This window comes from Embiotoca jacksoni, unplaced genomic scaffold, assembly GCF_022577435.1.
Source record: "Embiotoca jacksoni isolate LCO1_2020_lvr unplaced genomic scaffold, fEmbJac1.0.p SCAF_24, whole genome shotgun sequence".
Classification (NCBI taxonomy): domain Eukaryota; kingdom Metazoa; phylum Chordata; class Actinopteri; family Embiotocidae; genus Embiotoca; species Embiotoca jacksoni.
This window is the reverse complement of record NW_027185375.1, coordinates 7,339,055-7,345,144: the sequence shown is the minus strand read 5'-3', so window position 1 is coordinate 7,345,144 and position 6,090 is coordinate 7,339,055.

Sequence of the window (6,090 nt, the reverse complement as noted above, 5' to 3'; positions counted from 1 at the left end):
GTTTTTTTTTTTTTTTTTTTTTTAATTTTTTTTTATCGTTCTCATGCCTCATCCCCTTTTACAGGCCAATCATTCTCTGTTTAATCCACATCTTCCTCTGCCCGTATTAATTTGCACCAGTTAATTTTCTAATGACTAACATTAGCAGTCGGGTGGCAGCATTTTAAATCTGGGCTTTTCCTAATGTCGGCCAGTCACCTGACAGCTGTGGTTGGCAGTCAGCTTCGTCCTAATCTGCGTTAAACCTGATTGAACTCATCGGGGGAGTGACAGTCAAGCTCCTCCATCACCCTCATCAGCCTCACCCTTCTCCTGGGAGATCCAGACGCAGGAAACTCAGCACAGGAAGTGATGGGAGTCAGGTGACGGGAAGGAACCCCTGTGCAGCATTCCTCTCATGAATTCCACATTATCTCTGGGACCCTGGAAGTCCTCGAGCAACGGAAACACACCCATAACATACGACACATAAGTGTGTGTGCACGAAACACACACACACACACACACACACACACACACACACACACACACACACACACCCAGTAAGATACTGTTCTCCCTCTAAATAGCCAACAATGTAGAGCCCAGCAGCCTGAATGACAACTTCCCACGATAGCATCAAACATCACACTGTTGATGCAAAGCTGCTGATAATTCTGGGAATTCTTCTTTGTAAAGGCGGTAAAGTTGACTACATGTTGTTTACATGTGATAGATATGTTCATGCGTGAGAAATTGACATTTTTGGGAAATAAAATTGCTTTCTGCAGTCAGCAGTCAGTAGTGGAAGAAGTACCCAGATCCTTTACTGAAGTAAAAATATCAATACAGCAATGTACAAATACTCCATTACGAGTAAACTGTTGTAGATGCTGCAGGTGGAGTTAGTTTGAACTACTTTATATCCAGTTGCATATCCAGCGACAGCAGATAAATGTGAGGGGCTGTCAGATGATCACTGGGAGAGGAAAGTCTATTTTTCAGGACTTTTACTCTGAAATATCAGATCATTCGCGCATTTATTGAAATTAATATTTGTTGGAGCTGTTAGCAACTCACAGGCATGTGAATTGTGACCTCGACTGCACACTGACTTTTGTAAGAAGCCAAACAGGTTGGTAGTGGAGTGGTATAAAGTAGCATCAAACTGTAAATTCTCAAGTAAAGTACAAGTACATCAATACTGTACCTGAGTAAATGTACTTAATTACTTTACACAACTGCCAGCTAACTAGACTTAACAATGAAAGCAGCCTAGTAATAGTCCAAAAAAATAAATAAATAATAATAATAATAATTCTACTAACCAGCATTTCTAAAGCTCACAGATTAACATTAAAGTGGGATCAAACTTATCATGTAACTCTTCTTTTTTCTTTCAAAAAGGTAAATAACAGTTATGACTATGCAGATCCATTAATAATACCTTTGTATTTTAGGCTATAAACTGGAAATAATTATACAACTTCTCTCAAGTAAACATCTTAAACAAACAAGGGACCCAGAGTCTGACCATGTGAGGGCCACACTGAAACACACAGGGGAACCATTAGAGGGGCAGTAGAGTAGAAATATTGGCATGTACTGTGTAACCAATGTTTTTTTTCTTTAAGGTTTCTGAAGCAAACATGCAGCAGGAATATATTTCCATGTTCACTAAATTCCTTGTTAAAACTGAGCATACTGCTGCTTACTGTGGGCTGAGTGTTAACAGAGCCTCGGACGATAAGCACCTGCGCGTGCTGAAATATTGAGTTTGTGCTGAAAATAATTAAAGGCGGTATTGTACCATTGGGTGCATGTGTGTGCGTGTGTGTGCTAATGTGCCACTTCCTGTTCATGTGCTTGCGAGGGTGTGCCGTGTGCTCCAGTGTGCGCATTTTAATGTGAATGTATGTGTGTGTGTGTGAGTTGCATTGGACAAACTCACCGGTGCAAATTGGGGTGGGGATCTGCACCGGTATATATATATATATATACGTATATATATATATATATATATATATATATATATATATATATATATATATATATATATATATATATATATATATATATATATATATATTAACCATGGCTGACCCTCTGACATAAAGTCTGGGCTATTGTGTAATAAAAAAAAGAGGGGGAGCAAGAGAGAGAGAGAGGCAGAGGAAGGGAATTTATGATTTATGATTCAATAGCAAAGACGGAGGCTGAAATGTATAACAGAGGGGACAGAGGGAAAGAGAGGGGGGGAGGGGGCAGTGGAGAAAAGGAAAAATAGGGGGGAAAGAGTTGAAGGGGAATACCTCGCTTCGTCTCTAAGTACGTAGAGTGTGTGAAGATAGTCATATTACTGTGAACTCCAATGAGAATGGATGTGGATGTGAGCTGTGTGCAGACTTTTTTATTTTTCACATATGTCTTGAAACAATAATCTGGCACACACATGAACACTGAAACAGTTTTTGCATGATGTAATCATTCCTCCACTTCATACCAGCCATTAAAACACCCCTTCCTCATATGCTTTCAGTGGAAGTCCCTGTTCTGTGTAAAAGCTCCGGCAGTGGTAATAAGTCACATGAAAGGCGGTATACTCAAAAGTTAGAGCTGTTTTAGAGGAGAAATTTTTTTTGGTGCTGTAGTTCAAGGAAAGATACGGTCTAGAAAAACACAAAGAGGGGATTTCATATTAAAAAGACCTTTTCGAACAATATTCGAAGAGCATTAAAATGAGCTCTTTTAACGGCCAGGATGAATGAGGAATGATTATAGCAATATATACTGTGCTGTATATACTGTGCATTTTTATATTTAATATTTTTTACTGTTATTTTATTGCTTTCATGTATCTATAAATGCTGCTGTCGCGAAATTTTTTTTATCCTTAGGGATTAATAAAGTAACTACCTACCTACCTAGCAAAAAAACCCATCAGTGTCCAGACTTCAAAGTTGTCATCCAAGCCTTTCGATCTCTCAAGTGCTATTTTAAAAAAAAAAAAAAAAAAAAAAAAAATTATCCAAAGATGAGCAAAATCTGCTGTTGTCATATATGAACTGAGCGTAAATGTCAGTTAGACTTTACAAAACATATTTGACCAGTTTTGGCCTCCGTTTGGACAAAGCTGGCTCGTACATGTGTGTGTGTTTAATCACAGGGAAACAAAGCTTTTCTATAGGTCTTACTGTGCTGAGAGACATCACAGATGACTGTGTATAAATCAGCTGCAGACACACACACACACACACACACACACACACACACAAGCTGACACTCCAGGGAACATCTGCCATTCTTGATCACTGATTTAATGTCCCCGCATCCTTCTTAATAACCACACGTCCACGCGTCTTTCATCCAGCTGAGATAATTCAGAAATGATGTAGCCAGCTGGAGATCTGTCACAGTGAGGATTTATGTTGAAGTAGAGTTTTTCTCACAGTTAACTACATGTGGACCAGGTGGTGGATTAGAGCGATATAACCTGGCTGTTGAGTTTGCAGTATTTCACATGAGAAGATGCATTTACCTGAGAGGGTACTTGAGGCTTATTTTAGGGCATAAAATGGATACTCAGGTATTGAGGACAAAAGAAATAATTATCATCAAAAGTTATAACCTCCCTGATGGACACTTTTTTTTTTTTTAGACCTTTGCTTAACTTGTCAGGCATCTGCACTGGACATACTGTGACTAATTAACAGGCTGCACTTCAACAGACATTGATGGTCGGGCATCACTATTTCGTTAGTTTTCCTCGACCAGTGTGTCCACCGTACTGCCCAACAACCACACTGTGTGCTACAGTCGCCCTCTGCTGGGATTGTAGAGTAATGCACCGTCTTACTGACTGCCTAATGCCAAGCAGCTGCTTAAAGCTTCCAGTGAGAGCTGTTTGTTTGGGCAGAGGACCGAGGACGAATGAGGTTCTTTTAATATATGTTGTTATTCAGCCTCAGAAAAGTGCAAACGTGCCCAATGAAGGTTTTAAAAGATGCTCCAAACTAAAATCATTTCTTAACGTAAAGACTTACCAAACTAAGAAATGAAATCTAGAACTTTACCCTTGAAATTTACTTAATGTACACATGTGGCACAATCCCCCCCCCCCCCCCCCAAAACATCCACTTTAACCCAAGCAGCATATATTCAGGGTTGAGTGCAACATCTGTATGTTCACACTCTGTGCTTGACTGTGTTTGGATTTAGACTTTATTAATCGTACAGTGGGGAAATTCATAAGAGTAAATCCAGCCTAGACTCACTTTCAGATGTCACTGACATACATATTACCGTCATCGCGTTATTTCTGCAAAACAGTGTTTCTGACCGAGAACAGCTCCCATTAATTAAAACTTTCTCGGCTCTTCAAACCTGCACGAGGGAAAACAGGTGAAGCTGAGTTGTTGACTTTGACCAAAAATAGACAGAATCGTCACAGAGGCTGTAAAAGGCTCCGATGCGAACGTGGTGGCAGCTGTGAATAATCACACTGGACAAAACATTCACACTTTTCTTAAGACAGTACCATAGTGGCACAGTTTATCCTATCACTTTCTATACTTGGATCAACTGCAGGCCTACTGTCAATTCACTGAGAAAAAAACTGTCCGCCAAACATAGCACGAGAAAAAATCTATAATGATTATAAATTCTTAAAAAGAAATAAAATAATATCTTAAAGTCTAAGATAGCATGGTGGTTACATTAAACTGCTGTATTTGCATTAATATTACAAAGATCAATACTGTTGTTGTTCTGCAAGAAATCATCATTTTAATGAGAAATACTAACAGCTAGTAGTTTGTCGTTTTCATTCAACACAATATCACAACAAAATTAGATGAACTCTACATATCCTCTAAAGGCTTTAAAGTTGCCACGAATCACAAGTGATGAAGGCCTTGAAAAGCCAGAACGGTTACCTTTGACACCATGGAGAGATGCTTTGATTTCACTGGCAACAGCAGTATTTTGTTCTCCTCCTGTTTACGAATGCTGACATTTCCCTGGTGTAGCATGACCTGATGTTTTTCTCCTGAAAATGATGCAATGCAAAGGTGTCAATATTTACAAAGACTGATGTTCGGTTAAAACGCATAAAAGACTGTATTTCTCTGCCACCGCACGTCTGGATCCGAGCATGCACTGCAGAAAGGTCGAACAGCTGAGTTTATTCTGACACCCCAGTTATACAAAGGATTACATGAGCCCACATAAGTGACTAAACCTTTGAAATCTTATTATCCAACTGGTCAGTTTGGACTGTTTCCAGCACAAAAACATTATTAGTCTCAATTTTAACCCAATTTGTACTGGCCAGGTATTACCTACACAGTCAGGTCACAAAACTAAATGTGTAAGAGTCGTTTAAGACTTCCTTATCTTTCATTAGACATACTCTGCCTGCTACATGGTAAAACTTTTTTTTTTTTTTTTAACTTTTCCCTAATTGCAATCATACTTTTTAATCTCCACGTATTCCACATGTTTTAATGATGATCTTATTTAGTTGTCAATATTATTGTTACCTTGCATTATTTACTCACTGCTATTTAGTAATTTCAACACACACTAAATTGTCCACATTTTCTTAACTTAGTACTTCAGACTTTCATTATGACTAACCTGTGAGAGTAAAATATTTTCTCATTTGTTTATACTTTCACATGATAACCAACAAGGGAGATTATAAATCTTTTACTCACCCAATAAACTCATCGATCAAAGACAAAGTGCACACAATAACGTGTTCATAATTTTTTTTTTTAAGTTAAGTATGCCATTCACCTGAAGTCATTACAAAACATTAACAATATCTACCCTTCAAAAGAACATATGTGACAATGTAAGGGTAAAGAATGAGGAACAAACTTCCATCCCCCCTGAAAAGCATGTGCACACTCACTCTTGCATTCACTTTTACTCTGCTCTCTAGCTTTCTCCTCCCAAACACTCAGTATAAACATAAAACTAGAGCTTCTTCTGTAAAATAATAAAAATAAAACCAAAAGGTCAGACCTAGCTAATACAACCACGCTGTCAAAGATTAACCGGTCTTATTGATTACAGAAAAGGGAAGGGGGCAAGGAAAGAAAAAAA